The 17,125-nt window shown below is 43.9% G+C and overlaps 1 long non-coding RNA gene across 1 annotated transcript in view; it reads right to left on the reverse strand.

Moving 5' to 3' along the window:
- Positions 1-6,304: 6,304 nt before the first annotated feature.
- LOC128584951 (uncharacterized) overlaps positions 6,305-17,125 on the reverse strand; it is a 34,093-nt gene continuing 23,272 nt past the window's right edge. The window contains exons 4-5 of the long non-coding RNA XR_008379771.1: positions 11,406-11,542; positions 6,305-6,432 (exon numbers count right to left, since the gene is read on the reverse strand). This is a non-coding gene — a long non-coding RNA (uncharacterized LOC128584951). The remainder of the gene's footprint in view (positions 6,433-11,405; positions 11,543-17,125) is intronic.

A 17,125-nucleotide genomic window follows, 5' to 3' on the forward strand; every position in this document is an offset into this window, starting at 1 on the left:
GGATCTGAAAACTAAGGATTAGGATGAATTGAAATGCCTAAGCAAGGAAAGAAAATCTGGCTCAGGAGGGTAAAGGTTCCAGAGAGACAAAAGAAAATAAATCTAGGAGAACAGACTCCCAGGTTTCCCAAACTCTTTCACAGAAGCACGAATTGTGTAAAACTACAGAAATGCAGACTATGAGCAGGGGGATCTTATCTTCCTCCCTCTACTTTCTCAGGCATCTTCCCTCCTCAGTGCACATTCTCACATGCAAGACACCTGGATGATCTGGAGGGGGGAGGCACACTCAGGAATCACTGGCCCCAGGTGACAGCCCAGGTGCACCCCCCAGGTGTGCAACCTTGCCCAGGTCTCTCCCCATCTGTGCTAGGAGTTTATGATGGGACCTTTGTCAGGTCACTGGGAGGATCTGATGAGATGAGGCCTCAAGAATGTGGAGTCCACTGTCCACGCTCCAAGCTGTGATCAGATCTGCAGGACCACAAGCCCCCTGCTGGCGCCTCCACCTTTCATGTGCACAGCAGTCACCTGGACATCTGGTTTGACAGTACACTCAGGGCACAGGGTCTCAGCTTGGGAAGGTGAAAGGCTGGGAGATGGATGGGCTAAGGTTGCACACTGATGGGAATGTACTTAATGCCAAGGAACTGCCCACTTCATTGTGGTTAAATGGTAAACTTTGTGTTAGGTTTATTTTACTACAAAATCATTTTTATTTTTTATTTTATTTTATTATTTTTTTTTTTTGTAGAGACAGAGTCTCACTTTATGGCCCTTGGTAGAATGCCGTGGCATCACACAACTCACAGCAACCTCCAGCTCCCAGCTGGAATCGCTTAAGCGATTCTCTTGCCTCAGCCTCCCGAGTAGCTAGGACTACAGGCGCCCGCCACAGCACCCGGCTATTTTTTTGTTGCAGTTTGGCCAGGGCTGGGTTTGAACCCGCCACCCTCGGCATATGGGGCTGGCGCCCTACTCACTGAGCCACAGGCACCGCCCTACAAAATCATTTTTTTTGTTTGTTTTTTTTGTTTTTTTTTTATTTTTTTTTAATTTTTTTATTAAATCATAACTGTATACAATGATATGATTATGGGGCATTATACACTCACTTCATAAACCATTTGACACATTTTTATCACAGTGGTTAACATAGCCTTTCCGGTGTTATCTCAGTTACTGTGCCAAAACATTTACATTCTACATTTACCAAGTTTCGCAATACAAAATCATTTTTAAATGGTGCAGTACCATTGCTAACAAATTCCTAGGTAAGGTGATGATCCTGGTTACACGGCCCCCTCCACCATGGGCTTCTAGGCAGTGCACAAGTAGGTCCCACACATTACAGGTGAATACTACATTGTTCTACCCTGGCTCTGGGCTACCCATAGTGACAGCACATCCTACTCTGTCTGCACCTAATGCTCCTTGTTGTCACCTTCCGACAACAGCAGGGTGTTGGCCAGTAGACATTCACACATCATCAGGGCTGTGCACAGAGGACGGCACGTCAGGGCCCCTCACGTCTCCCTGTTTCCACTGCTCTTTCTGAGGCCAAGTCCCCCAACCAAATGCTCCCATGTCACCTTAGTCCTTGCTCCAGTGATCAACAAACAACTCCTTTGATATAATTTATCTGGGAAATGGCTAATAGTATATTTGCTATAATCTCGCTCAAAAAACATATGTTTAAGAACATAAAGGAGTTAAACTACCAAGTGTTAAAAATATTTCTTATAGAGATGGGGCCTCACTGTATTGCCCAGTCTGGTCTTAAACTCCTGGCCTCAAGAGATCCTCCCACCTCAGTCTCCCAAAGTATTGAGATTACAGGCCAGACAGTGCCCTGCCAAAACACCAATTTGCTAAAACCTGTTTTCACTTTAGCCTTGACTGGAAAGGTCTAAGTCTTGTTACCTCAAGTAAATGGGCAGATTTCTGAGAAGACCCAGGGAAAGCGGGGACAGAATCAGGGTCCGGAGCAGAACATGGGGTCATTTGGTGTCACTCCCCTTGGAACTGGGGAGAAGCAGCATAGTGCGGGATCCACAGTCATTGTTGAAATAATAGTAGCAGAATGTTCTAGATGTTTATTCTAAAGCAATACCCATAACATTGCTCAGCATATTATGCTCACTTTTGAGAGAAGTACAGCTTTTTAAAACCCACTCAGCTCATTAACAACTACTGATGTGTATTTCAATATTTCCTCATAAAGGTAACATCCAACTCAAATAATGCATTAAATGGCTTTTTAAAGTGTATATTCTTCCAGAGATAAACCACTGTTCCATCCTTCCAGAATTCTTGACACATCTTGGTACATATCGTTTTTAAAGGACATGTGAAGTTACAGGATACATTTCCTGCTTTTTTCACCTAACAATGTATCTTGGTCATTTCTCTCATATTCTCACAGGGGAATCTACTCGGCTTTCTCTAATGGTTCCCCCCATCCATCCCAGTGTAAGGGTGACCATAACTACTTGACTAGTCCTCACCTGCTGGACACACAGAGGACATTCCTCACCATTTTGGTCAGCACTACACTGAGCATTCTATACATGGGCCTTTCGTGCTGGACACTCGCACGGCCAAGGCCCATTCCTAGATGTGGAATTTCAGGCCAGCACTGTGTGTTCTCCACGTCGCCAACCTGGATTGCACCAGGCTTTCCTCTTCTGGGAACTGCTCACTCATGTTCTTGGTCTACTTTTCTACTGTGATCAACCCTTTATTAACTCATTTTAAGATCTTTATATGAAGAAAATCGGTCCTTTGATATGTGAACTGAGAGCCCCCTCATTCTGATGTTTTCCTTCTCACTTTGTTTACTATTGAAGTTGCCTCTTCCCTGGATAGAAGTGAAAGCCACCGTCTTGAGGTTTCTGCTTCCGTGTTCTGGCTTCAGATTCACCCACCCACGTGAACTTCCTGCACCCCCACTAGACGTACAGACTCTCCTGCCGCTTCCTGCCCGGCATTCTTCAGTCGAACTGCACTGTCCTCATCCCCCGGAGCCCCAGATCATTTCTCACTTGGTGTTTTTGCTCACACCGTCCCCTCTGCCTCAAGTGCCTTCTCTGTCCTTCCTAGGAGAATAATGCTCAGCACTTAGGGTCCCGTGAATTCGTCTTCTCCCCCAGGAAGCCTCTGAGCTAGGGGTTCCTCTTCTGCACCCCATGGACAGGCTATCCTCGCACTGTCCCACTGGGTTTTAATTATTCATGAATCCCCCGTCTCCTCTGTTAGACTTTCCCATCCTCAATGCACAAAACAGCTACCATCCACGTCTGTGTCCCCAGTGCATGACATCTGCTAGCCTCACAAGAAACGTTTGCCAAAGGAAGGAGAGAAGACGGGGACAGGCAGGCTCTGGGGGCGAGGCCCCTCTCAGGGGTCCCTCCCTTGTTTTCTTCCCTCTGTGACTGTCTTCTATTCCCTGAAAATCATGTGAAACTCATCACCTTCTTGTGTTCCATGACAGTTCTGTTAGAACATCCATGGCTTTTTATAATAGGAGGAAATAAATAATCTTTCAATTCCTATTTCTCTACTTTGAAACCAGGTATCCCAGTATTTACTGAAGTAAATAGGCCTCTAGCCCAGATTTGGAAGCAGCTATTACAGTATTACTAAATCGGCTTGCTATTTGTGTAGGATTTTGCAATTCTCAACTCACTTTCATAAAACATACATGGTCTTCTAGAACCCCTAAGGGTAACAAGAACCAGCGATAGTGCAGGAAAACAGCCTGTTGCGTGACAAGAGTGATGTATGTTGGAGTGAAACCCCCGTGATGATCAGCGTTTGACTCTCACATACCAAAGTGTCCTGTCCTCAGCTCGCTAGAAAATGGTCGTAGCAGAGATAACCCCTGATAAAGATGCTTATCTAACCTCCCCAAGTGCTCACAAGTCTGTTTGAAATCCCAAGATGTGACCAACTGCATGCATTTTACCCTAAAAGCTTGCTATATAAAGGCCAGCAAGGCAGGTAGCAGGCACCAACGTCCTTCAGCCACTGAGACATCGCTTCCGTCTGTAAGTGCTTTTTCATTACTTCTTCCTGAGGAACGGGGTGTGTTAGGCTCTGCCTTTCTCTCTGGGCTCCCCCAGCCTCTCTGGAGCAGGTTTGCAGAGCCCTGGTCGCCATGGGACAGATAGCAAGCCCAGTTCATAGATGGACAAACTGAGGTCAGAGAGGCTGGAGTCCCGGAAGGCCACACAGCTACCCCCTGTGGAGCCAGGCCTGCCTCTCAGGCCCCTGACTCTGCTCCCAGTGCTCTCCCTCCCGCTGCGGTCTGTCTCTCCACACCTGGCCGAGGGTGGAGTTTGATTCATGGCTGTTTTCATCATGTGGGTCTCTGTTCCCAGCAACCCCATTGGCATCTCTTATGAATGTCAAACTCTGGGAGTGACCCAGTTCAGAAAGAGTTTCTGCTGGGAGCCTGTGGCCCGCATTTGTAATCATAGCTCTGAAATGCCAAGGCAGGAGGATCATTCATCACCATGAGTTCAAGACCAGCATGAGGAAGAGTGAGACCCTGTCTCTACAAAACATAGAAAAAATTAGCCGGGCATTGTGGCGGGTGCCTGCAGTCTCACCATTCAGGACCCTGAGGCAGGAGGATCACTTCAGATCAGCAGGTTGACATTTCTTGAGCTAGGCTGATGCCACTGCACACTAGCCTGGGTGACAGATTACAACTTTGACTCAAAAGAAATAATATAAGATAATATAAAATTAATGTTCACAAAGAGTTTACAATTACCTAGTTATGAGACTATATTTTTTCAAGAAGGGAAGACTTCAGCAATTTCAGCTGCATAATTAATATACTGGGGAGCTGAGTGGCCCTTCAGCAGGTGGCGGCAACACAGGCTGGGCTGGCAGTGACACGGGGACTGACGCTCAGTCTGAGGCTCCCCCCTCATGCCACCACCTAACTTGTCTCCCCACCAAATGGGATGGGGACAAAACCTCTTGTGTAAATGCATGATTCGTACAATTGCATGGATTTATTTTAAGTCTTTTTTAGCTGAAATTCTCTTTTTAGTTGAAGTTTTAGTTGTATTTCCTAGCCAAGCTCCTCATACAATATGGTAATTTCTAGATGATGCAGTTGTCACTATTTGCTAGAAAAGCCTGGAGCCTCCTGAAAGGATTATTCATGTTCCTGGAACAAACACAAAAACCCATTAAAATCAAATAGGGATCAGGGTTCTTAGCCAACCAGACAATGAGGTGTTGCCTCACAAGGGAAATGCTTGTTCCCTGTGCACGCCCTTGAAGGTCAGTAGAACTCCCTCTTTTCCCATTGTACTTTTCTTTCTTCCTTTTGCTTTAAGACATAGTCTCACTGTGTGGCCCAAGCGAGAGTGCTATGGAGTCAGCATAGCTCACAGCAACCTCAAATTCAGTGGCTCAAGCAAACCTCCTTCCTTAGCCTCCTGAATAGCTGGGACTACAGGTGCTGACCACAATGCCCCGCTGAGTTTTCTGTTTTTAGTAGAGATGGGTCTTACTGTTGTCCAGACTGGTCTCCAACTCCTGATTACAAGGCTTCTTCCCTCCAACTTCCCAGAGTGCCAGGACCACAGGTGTGAGCCACTGTGCTCACCCCAATATGATAGTTTTAAGGAACCTCAGTGAAACCTAAGTTAAAGAAAACAATTCAGAAATTTATCAGAGTAAGACAACAAAGAGATTGAAATAATAACAAAAAATCAAACAAATCATAAAACTGAGAAATACATCTGCTAAAGTGAAAAATGCATTTGAGGTGATCAACAGCAGACTTGTTCAAGAAGAGGAAAGAATCAGCAGGCTTAAAGATCAGCTGAGCAAAAATACAAAGAGGAGAAATACAATAGAATGAGAAGTCACCAGGGTAGCCCAAGAGATTTAGAAAGTTGCCTCAAAATACAAAATCTCATAATCATTGGTGTTCAAGAGGAAGTTGAGCAAGATGAACCATGTTCTCTTAAACTCAACGGGAAGGCTTCCTAGTAAGCATTAAATGCTTCACAATGTACTTGAATGAATCAAATCCTAGTTAGGACCACACACTAGCCTTAAGGCATGTGAATCATCATCTGTGTCCCAGCTGTGAAATCTGCCCCCAGAGTCTCCAAGTCTCCAGTCTACACATCCTTTGCTTCCAACAGCCCCACCTTCAGCCCTGAGCCTTCACAGCTCCCCTGAGCCAGTGCCAGGCTGCAGGACAGGAAACAGCTTCACATGAGCTAAGTTTGCAAACAATACCTTGTTCTGCTTATAGGTTGAGCGGGGAAAGATGAAGGTGGTGCTTCTGCTCGCTGTCCTTCTCATCACAGCCCAGTGCACACCAGTGAGTAACCTCTGATGTCTCTTTCTTCAGATTAGCTTGGGTCCACACACTGTGAGCTCCAGTTATAGGAAATTCTCAGGGAAAGAACAAAAAGCATGATGAGAACTAAAGCCACAAACTTCATAACTAGAGTTGCTTTGGCTCTGAAAGACGCTTTTTCACCCTATTGAAGAGATCCTGCTTTTTAGAAAAATAAGAGATTTCCGTCAAGACAGGTGACAGAGGGCACTGTCCTGGCCTCAGGGCACAGCAGCACTGCTCCCAGTCGGCTGCCCTTTGAAATCATGGGGTAAACTTAAAAATTTAGCTATGTGCGTTCCACCCCCCAAAATTGGATTTCACGGGTCTGGAGTGTGATCTAGGCATCAGTATTTCTCTAAACAACTCAGGTCCTTATTCTGGGGGCAGGCAACAGTGAGAACCAGGGCCTCAGATGGCCAAGATGGCTCTCAGGGAGCTGTCGTGTTGGGGGACCTAGACTTGCAAACAGCCAGAACCCGAGTGGCAGGTGGCACAGGACTGAGGCTCAGATGGCACAGCGGGCAGAGTGATTATCACTGAGGACTATTGGAGATCACACGTCCTGGCATTAGACAGGATCAGTGACTGAGGATGGCGTGCAAGTTCACTCATTTTGTAACCAGGTTTTGCTTGAATATCTGTAGAGATAGACAATCATATTATGTGCCAGGACACACAGAGACCTACCATTCAAGGAACTCAGAGTGTAATGTTTTAATTTATTACTATCACTGAAGTGTCTCCATTAACTGTTTCTCTTTCACAGGTGCCAAAATCCGATTATGGACTCTTTGATTGTCTCAACTTCCACGTAATTGTATTTCCTATCTCTCTCTCTCGTCTTTCAATCTAAATTATGGATTATTACTGTTCACTATAAGTAGATGATTTAGGGAGAATGTATTTGATGTTTTTTTAAGTAATATTTTCAGGAACATAAAGAACAATTAAGAGGATTTTCTCCAAGGTACAAACTGAAACTCTATGTTAGGTAGAGTAAGAATCATGTGCCTGGTGTGAGTAGGGATGCTGTGCAAAGTCCCTCCCACGGGGGAGACTCACCAGAACACTGCCCCCTTCAGGCCAGGAAAGGGAAGAAAGGGAGCCTAGCTCGCCTCTTAGGTCTTAGGTCTGTATTTCTGTACAGTAATTACCCTTAATACAGACTTTGATCTCTAGATGAGGCCTCGTGGTCCATTGCTCACTGCCTTGCCTGTTCCTGAAGAGCCTTGGGGTGTCCCGGGCGGCTTGGCCTCTCCTCAGGGAGAGCCACCAGGCACACAGCCCCTGTGCCTGGCCCGGCTCCTGCAGCCTTCACTGTACAGTCTACACACAAGGGCAGGGATGCAGCTCTACGTCCCTGGGCCCCTACTGGTTTCTCACTTGAGTTCATATCTGGACTTTTTCCTATTGCTCATCTCACGTAACCCCTGACTGCCTTCTCCTCTACAGGACTGCCCTGTTCACTTCCCAACAAGCACAAGCTTCCATAGTCAGACAGACCTTAAAGCAATTTTGGAGATGTCTTCTTCAAAATGCCTGATAGTATTCTTCAGACATTTACAAATAGATTTGAACTTGAACAAAAGGTGCTAATAATGAATTGTCATGTAACTGCTTTTGCCTCTTTCTTACAGAATATGAAAAAACTGGGGGACGTGTTGGGATCCTGTGTAAGTGATTGATCTTGGTGTTGGAGGGCGGGCTCAGGGAAATAAAGGGAAACAAGTGAGAAATGGGAAATTGTGTGTGAGAGTTCTGTCATCATCATCCTGGTTTCCTTTCCAATGTCTTCCTTTTAATAAAAGACCAAATCATTATTGATGAAGTGAAAATGTTTCCCATCCTAAGAAAATTGCTAATTAACTCAAGAAGTAAAACTTGTGATCTCTGTGAAAGGCATTGTAATTTCTTGGAAATGCTGATGACAGTTATTAACCCTTCCTCCTCTCAGACTTCAGTTTCCTATCAAATGAATGAGATAAAAATTATTTTAAGAAGAAATATTCCTTTATCTCAACATAACGTGGGTTTTTGAAATATATGTAGAATTAAATTATTTTCTCCTTTTTGCAGATTTACTGTAATGTGTAGTTGTTTCTGTTTCTCTTACTTGGGGTTCACAGTGATTCTTGAGACTGTAGATTAGTGTCTTTCATCATTTGGGAGCATGTTGAGCTAATATCTCATGAAACGTTACCTCTTCCCTGTCCTCATGCTACTTTCCACATCTCTCTGAGTTTTTTCCTGTGTTTTCGGTGCTTTTGTTCCTTTCTGCTTTAGCCTAAATCTCGTCTCTGATCCATCTTCCAGTTCATTAATTTTCTCTTCAGTTGTACATAGTGTCATGTTAAACTTGTCTATTAAGCCTTAATTTCACTGTTATATTTTCAGTTCTATATGTCCATTTAATGCCATTTAGCTTGTAATCTGACCATGTTAATCACTCTTATTGAAAGTCAGTGTCTAATAACTACCCAGGATGTCCTCCAGGGATCCTTTTGTTGTTAATTTTTTTATTTTTCAGTAGAATCTTGCCTCTGCTTCCCCTTGGATTCCTTCGGGCAGGGGCCTTGTCATTTTTGAGTCAACAGAAAACCTGGTTAATGAGAACTACAGAGACAGCATGAGGTTCCAGGTGACGTTGTCTCCTGAAAACGTGGCGTGCTGTGGACGGGAGGCACAGCGTCCACACAGCACCTCACTCCACCAGAGGATGAGAAGTAGATCAGCTCCCGCTGCCTCAGCCCATTCCCGGGAGAGGCCTTGGCCTTCGATCCTAAAGCCTGGCCACTTGCCAGGTCCCCTTCTCTCTGGCAGCTCTTGAATTTGAACATATATTGCCCAGACCTGGGAGTCTGTCACAGGCTGTGCTCAGCATCTTGCTGGTACTTCTGGAAATGCCAAGTGCCTTGAGGGACAGAGTAGGGTCAGGTGCCTTCCTAGGATCCTTGCTTCTCTACCACCCTGATCTCCAAGCCCTCATTCTTAGGATTCTGTGACCTTCAAACAGATGCTGTTCTTGCAAATATTTGTTTATCCAACTCCCCAAAGGATTAACTGAACTGACAAGGTTGCAAACAGAAATCTCCATTTTTTTAAAAAAATAAACTATTTTAAATGTCATTGATTACCTCTCATGCTCACGAGGAAAAGCATAGGATGTTGGTTATAAATTAATGAAACCAAGAAAATATGGCAGTGGTTGAAAATTCTTCTCTCCGTACCAATGCACTTACGATATTTTGTTGTGTCAATAATAGCTATGTGATTTTCCATGTCAGGCATGCATAAATGTGTCTGTCTTATCAGGTCCACCTTTCACCATTGGAGAGGATGCTCCTAGCCACTGTGTCATCAGTAACAGAAGACGAGTATCCTGTTCCAAAATCTAGCTCGGCACCTCCCTCCTCCTCCCCTTGAAGGAAAGAACAGTCCTGATGGATGACGCTCTCCAGGAGTTCCACGTGACATCCTGTGACAGCACAGGCTGAAGATCAAACACAGGGCACTGCTGCTGTGACACAGTTTGCCCTTTGCAGTGTCCTGGTTAAAGGGCAAGGCTTGAATAAAATTTCATATGTCATATTATCCCCAGTCCAGTGTGTTTTTCCATCATTCTGAGCATTGTAAGAGGGATCAGGAAAATGAGCATGGGAATCTAGGAAATGCGGTCTTTCTTTAGTCTGGGCAGTCATACGCCAGGCTGAGAATGAAAGGTTTAATACAAAAACAGAACAGCATTGGGCAGAGGGATCAGCTGCAGTCTCTCCTCAGCTTGGGGAACAGGTGGGTGACAGAACGATCTTGTGCCCATCACACATCCAAACAAGGAGGAGAGACTTAAGAAATTTCTAGCAAGAAGAGAGAGTTTCTGGCCCTTGTAAGTGGAACAGGAGTTCACAAGCCAAGTAGAAATACCCTTAAAATTTCCCTTTGTCTTTCTTGGGAAGAAAGTTATAAGGGTCTCCTTTGTCTTGGAGATGAACAAATAAAAAGACATTAGTCAAAGTAATTCTCCTGTAAGTTGTGCAAGTTTGCTGTGGACAGTCCTGCTGATGAGTGTCCTGGCGACAGACACCCGTGTTTCTGCTTTCAGCGCAGAACACCCATGTTCCGTGTCTCCATGGCCCTTGTGAGAGGCATCACAGGAAATGGGGAGAAGGGAGCATTGTTATGTCCTGAGTAGAACTTTTACAGTCACCACCAACCAGATCACAAATCTCTGCATACAGAACAGTCTGAGACAAAGATCACTACAACAAGTGAGATACAAGTTCATCTAATTATGATTTGACAACTTCCTTATCTTTTCTTACAATTGACAACAAGTGTGACTTTTTATCAGCTGATGGAATAAAAGTACAACGGAACTCACAGAATTTCAAATGCTACATGTCCACAAGATGTGGCTGAGTTGGCCCTGAGGATCCCCAGTATTGGGGAACACGGATGTGTGAGCTCAGACTCTGGCCTGGCCTGGCTCTGGAGCAGGCCAACGTCCAGTCCTTCATTTCCTCTCTTTCGTACAGTCTGAATTTCCTGACAGCGGGGCCTTTGTTGTACTCACCTCTGTGTCTGCTTGCTGCCCAGCTCACAGCCCAGTAGTTAGGAGAGAAGCTGAAAGCGTGTGCAGGGCTGCCTGTGTCCCAGGCCCCAGGACGGGCTTCATAGCACGCACTTGTCCCTCCGTCCCACACCCGCGGGGAAGGGAAAATCCAGGACCAGGTGGGGATGTGGGAGAAGTGTGAAAGGGGCCAGGACAGCACCAGGATTAAGAGCCCGGTCCTCTCCTGGGGACAGATGGAATCTGACCTTCAAACTGTCCCAAGGATAGAACTGGCTGCATTCGTACCCTGTATGTTGGGCTGGTCACTCCCCTCCCGGAGAGGCAGCTGCACCAACAGCAACTGATGGTCAACCAGAGGCATCCTAAGCTGTTAATCTCCATGGTCTGTGGACTATGGTAGAAGCTTCCACAAACAGAAACTTACAGGAACCTTCCTAAGCCCCTGCGCAGCCTCACCTGTAGGGAATGTGACTCGGCTCCTGGCTAGTGACCTGTGTCTCCCGAACCGCAGGTGCTGAGGCCCCGATCCAAGCGCGTCCTCCTGCGTCTGCTGCTCCCCAGTGTTGGCTGAGTTCTTACTAGCTGCCACTGCCCTGTGAAATACAGCAGCTGTTAGTCCTGTCCCGATGTTATAGACGAGGAAAGTGAGGTTCTCAGAGGTTACAAAGTCAGGGTGCCAAGTCCTGTCCACTACTAAGACCCAGACTCTCCCACCTCCTATTGGCACTGCCCTCTCCAGCCCCCACTGTACACAGTTAGTGTAACAATAAAAGAAAACTGTGCCCCTGTCTTCCCAGCTACTCAGGAGGCTGAGGCGGCATAGTTGCTTGAGTCTTGGAGTTCAAATTCAGCCTGGGAAACACAGCAGCACTCTGTCTCTTTACATCAATAAAAATAAAGACTGACTGAGAAGACGTCACTTAAGTACAGACACACACATGTTTATCTGGAAGGGTTTCCCCTGTCATTCAGCAACTCAGCAGGAGCCCAGACGTGGCTTCTATTCTCTCTGCACAGAGGTCTCACAGTTTGGGGCTAAGGACACACTCATCCTTGCCCTCCCACTTCCTCCCCTTCCAGACGTCCAGACTCACCTGTGGCAACACAGACTGGGTACTACAAAGGTTAATGGGCATCCAGACGTCTGATCCTCTGCATAGAGGATTGACTATGTCCACTATTTCCCCCACTTCACACCCTGGCATATCCATTCCTCCTTTCAGAAATGATGTAAGTTCATTTATGCTCAAATGAGGGAGACAAAAATTACCCCAAGAGTCAGCAAACTCTCAGCAATGACAGTCAAGTTACTAACCTTCTCCTCCCGGAATAGAAAGAGGGGGTGCAAACTGGATGAGGGGGAGGCCCTGGTGCTCAAGTGCATCTCCACAACCCTTCCAGCTGGGAAAAAGCTTTAGGTGTAGGTTTATCTCTGAAGATGTTAGAGGGAGATAGAAAAGGACAATGATAGATGTGAGGATCTGTCTCAGTCTGTGACATGATGGTCTCTTTGCTTAACACTTTTCCTTCCATTTCCCCTCCCCCATTGCAGCTCCCTCCTACCCCTACAGCCCAGTAAGAACTGCTACCTAAGGAACACTTCCCCAACCCTCTCTCCGGACTCCCTAAGTCAGGTCATCCAAGATATTCTCAGGCTACTCACGCATTTCTTGTTAGCACTTCTAACAGTCTAACGGGATAACTCAAAGCGATTTAGTTGTTTGGTGTCTATTGTCCCTTCTAGAACATACATTCCAAGAACAGGGACCTGTCTGGTTTGTTCAATCCTATGACCCCAGGACATGGCCTGCAATAGGGCTCAATAAATATCAGAGACAAGAATGTTGAATGAGGCTCAGTCCTGTAACCCTCATACTTTCCTAGGTCAAGGTGGGACAGTTGATTGAGTTCAAGAGTTTGAGACCACCCTGAGCAAAAATGAGATTCCTGTCTCTACTAAAATTGAAAAAATTAGCTGGGCATGGTGGCACATGGCTCCAGTCACAGCTACTGGGGACGGAGGGGGTGCTGAGGTAGGAGGAGTTTTAGGTTGCAGTGAGCTATGAGGACACCTGTGGACTCTATCTAGGAATACAGTCTCCAGCTCAAAAAAAAAAAAAGGAAGGAGAAACAACACTGTTGAATGAATCTCCCCTTTCTGGTGACTGTGTCCATGGACTTTGCAAACAAGTGCAAATTCACTTCTCTCTTGCTCGCTTCCATCTAAAATAAGAGAACCTCTCCTCCCAGCCTGGTATTGTGGCTCACACCTACACCTAGCACATGGGAGGCCAAGAGGGAGGATTGTTGAGGCCAAGAATTTGAGTCCAGACTGGGCAATACAGCAAGACCTGGTCTCTACACAGAAAGAATTAAAAACATTAGCTAGGTGTGGTGTCCTAGTCCCAGCTACTGGGGAGGCTGAGATGGGAGGATTGCTTGAGCCTAGAAATTCAAGTTTACAATGAGCTATGATCATGCCACTGCATGCCAGCCTGGGCCAGAGTGCAAGACCCTGTCTCAAATGAAGAAACAGTAAGAAAGCTCTCCAAGGAGCATTAGAATTTTAGGGCATGTTAGCATAGCAGAAAGTAGACACCTGGTGAAATCAGAAGTTCTGGGTGTGAGTGCTCACTAGGCCTGTGTGACACTGGGTCTGCCTCTGTGGGAAAGGATGAAAGTTTCTCCTACCCCCTGAGGGTCAGTACAAAAGGCCTGTAAGTTATATTGAGCAAAGGCTGATTAACAGGAGAAAAAGTGTAATTTGTGTGAGCATGGGAGGCCTCATGTAGGATATTTAGAAACAAACATATCCTACATCAAGCACACAAAGTGAATTCAGTGTGAATTTAAAATGACTTTCTTTCAGATAGCAGACAGTTTCAGAACTCCAGCATGACTCAACCTGAATAAGACATCCCCCAGACACATCATAATCAATTTCACTAAAGTTAATATGAAGGAGAAAATTCTGAAAGCTGCCAGACGAAAGAAAACCATTACCTACAAGGGGAAGAATATTAGAATAACTGCAGATCTCTCTGCTGAAAGAGCTAGAAGAGGATGGTCATCGACTTTTAATCTCCTAAAACAAAATAACTTTCAACCCAGGATCCTATACCCAGCTAAACTGAGTTTCATTTATGACAGAGAAATTAAATACCTCAATGACATTCACATGTTGGAAGAAATTTGCCATAACTAAACCAGCTCTCCAGGATATTCTCAGACCTATCGTCCATAAAGACCAGCGTAATCCTCCACCACAAAAGTAAACTCACCCAGAAAATTTTGATCAAATTCCAACTTCCACAGTTGCAAAAGGATTAAAAATGTCCACCGGACTCTTGAAAGGCTTATCAATATTCTCAATTAATGTGAATGGTTTAAACTGTCCTCTAAGAGGCACAGGTTGGCTGACTGGATACAAAAACTCAAGCCAGATATCTGCTGCATACAAGAATCACGTCTTACATTAAAACACAAATACAGACTCAAGGTGAAGGGATGGTCATCTATATTCCAGGCAAATGGAAAGCAGAAAAAAGCAGGCATTGCAATCCTGTTCGCAGATGCAATAGGCTTTAAACCAACCAAAATAAGGAAGGATAAGGATGGACACTTCATATTTGTTAAAGGTAATACTCAATATGATGAGATCTCTATTATTAATATTTATGCACCCAACCAGAACGCACCTAAATTTATAAGAGATACTCTAACAGACATGAGCAACTCAATTTCCTCCACTTCCATAGTAGTTGGAGATTTTTAACACCCCTTTAGCAGTGCTGGATAGATCCTCCAAAAAGAAGCTAAGCAAAGAAATTTTAGATTTAAACTCAACCATTCAACATCTTGCCTTAACAGACATCTGCAGAACATTTCATCCCAACAAAACTGAATACACATTCTTCTCAGCCCACAGAACATACTCCAAAATTGACCACATCCTAGGCCACAAATCTAACCTCAGCAAATTTAAAAAAAAATAGAAATTATTCCTTGCATCTTCTCAGACCATCATGGAATAAAAGTTGAACTCAATAACAACAGGAACCTGCATACCCATACAAAAACATGGAAGCTAAACAACCTTATGCTGAAGGATAGATGGGTTATAGACGAGACTAAGAAGGAAATGACCAAATTTTTGGAACAAAACAACAATCAAGACACGATTACCAGAAACTCTGGGATACTGCAAAGGCAGTCCTAAGAGGGAAATATATAGAACTGCAAGCCTTCCTCAAGAAAACGGAAAGAGAGGAAGTTAATAACTTAATGGGACATCTCAAGCAACTGGAGAAAAAAGAACACTCCAGCCCCAAACCCAGCAGAAGAAAAGAAATAACCAAAATCAGAGCAGAACTAAATGAAATTGAAAACAAAAGAATTATACAACAGATCAATAAATACAAAAGTTGGTTTTTTGAAAAGATCGATAAAATAGATAAACCTTTGGCCAACCTAACCAGGAAAAAAAGAGTAAAATCTCTAATTTCATCAATCAGAAATGGTAAAGATGAAATAACAACAGACCCCTCAGAAATTCAAAACATCCTTAACGAATACTGCAAGAAACTCTACCCTCACAAATATGAAAATCTGAAAGAAATCGACCAATACCTGGAAGTATGCCACCTACCAAGACTTAGCCAGAACGAAGTGGAAATGTTGAACAGGCCTATATCAAGTTCTGAAATAGCATAAACTATACAAAATCTCCCTAAAAAGAAAAGCCCAGGACCAGATGGCTTTACGTCAGAATTCTACCAAACATTTAAAGAAGAACTAGTACCTATACTACTAAACCTTTTCCAAAATATAGAAAAGGAAGAAATATTACCCAACACATTCTATGAAGCAAACATCACCTTGATCCCCAAACCAGGGAAAGACCCAAGAAGAAAAGAAAATTATAGACCAATATCACTAATGAATATTGATGCTAAAATACTCAATAAGATCCTAACAAACAGAATCTAACAACACATCAAAAAAATTATACACCACGACCAAGTGGGATTTATCCCAGGCTCTCAAGACTGGTTCAATATACATAGATCTATAAATGTAATTCAACGCATAAACAAACTAAAACATAAGGACTATATGATTCTTTCAATTGATGCAGAAAAAGCTTTTGATAATATCCAGCATCCCTTCATGATCAGAACACTGAAAAAAATTGGTTTAGAAGGGACATTTCTTAAACTAATAGAGGCCATCTACAGCAAACCCACAGCCAATATCGTATTGAATGGAGTTAAATTGAAATCATTTCCACTTAGATCAGGAACCAAGCAAGGTTGCCCATTGTTTCCATTGCTCTTTAACATTGTAATGGATGTTTTAGCCATTGCAATCAGAGAACAAAAGGCGATCAAGAGTATCCACATAGGGTCAGAAGAGATCAAACTTTCACTCTTCGCAGATGATATGATCATATATCTGGAAAACACTAGGGATTCTACTACAAAACTTTTAGAAGTGATCAAGGAATATGGCAATGTCTCAGGCTACAAAATCAACACCCTTAAATCTGTAGCCTTTATATATGCCAACAATAACTAAGCTGAAAAAACAGTCATGAACTTTATTCCTTTCACAGTAGTGCAAAGGAGATGAAATATTTGGGAGTATGCCTAACAAAGGATGTGAAAGATCTCTACAAAGAGAACTATGAAACTTTAAGAAAAGAAATAGCTGAAGATGTTAACAGATGGAAAAACATACCATGCTCATGGCTGGGAAGAATCAACATCATTAAAATGTCCATACTACCCAAAGCAATATATAATTTTAATGCAATTCTTATTAAAGCTCCATTGTCATATTTTAAAGATCTTGAAAAAATAATACTTCATTTTATATGGAATCAGAAAAAACCTCGAATAGCCAAAACATTACTCAGCAATGAAAACAAAGCAGGAGGAATCACACTACCAGACCTGAGACTGTACTATAAATCGATAGTGATCAAAACAGCATGGTACTGGCACAAAAGCAGAGAAGTAGATGTCTGGAACAGAATAGAGAACCAAGAGATGAATAATTACCATTATTTGATCTTTGACAAGCCAATTAAAAACATTCAGTGGGGAAAAGATTCCCTATTTAACAAATGGTGCTGGGTAAACTGGCTGGCAACCTATAGAAGATTGAAACTGGAC

This window comes from Nycticebus coucang, chromosome 4 (assembly GCF_027406575.1).
Source record: "Nycticebus coucang isolate mNycCou1 chromosome 4, mNycCou1.pri, whole genome shotgun sequence".
Lineage (NCBI taxonomy): Eukaryota > Metazoa > Chordata > Mammalia > Primates > Lorisidae > Nycticebus > Nycticebus coucang.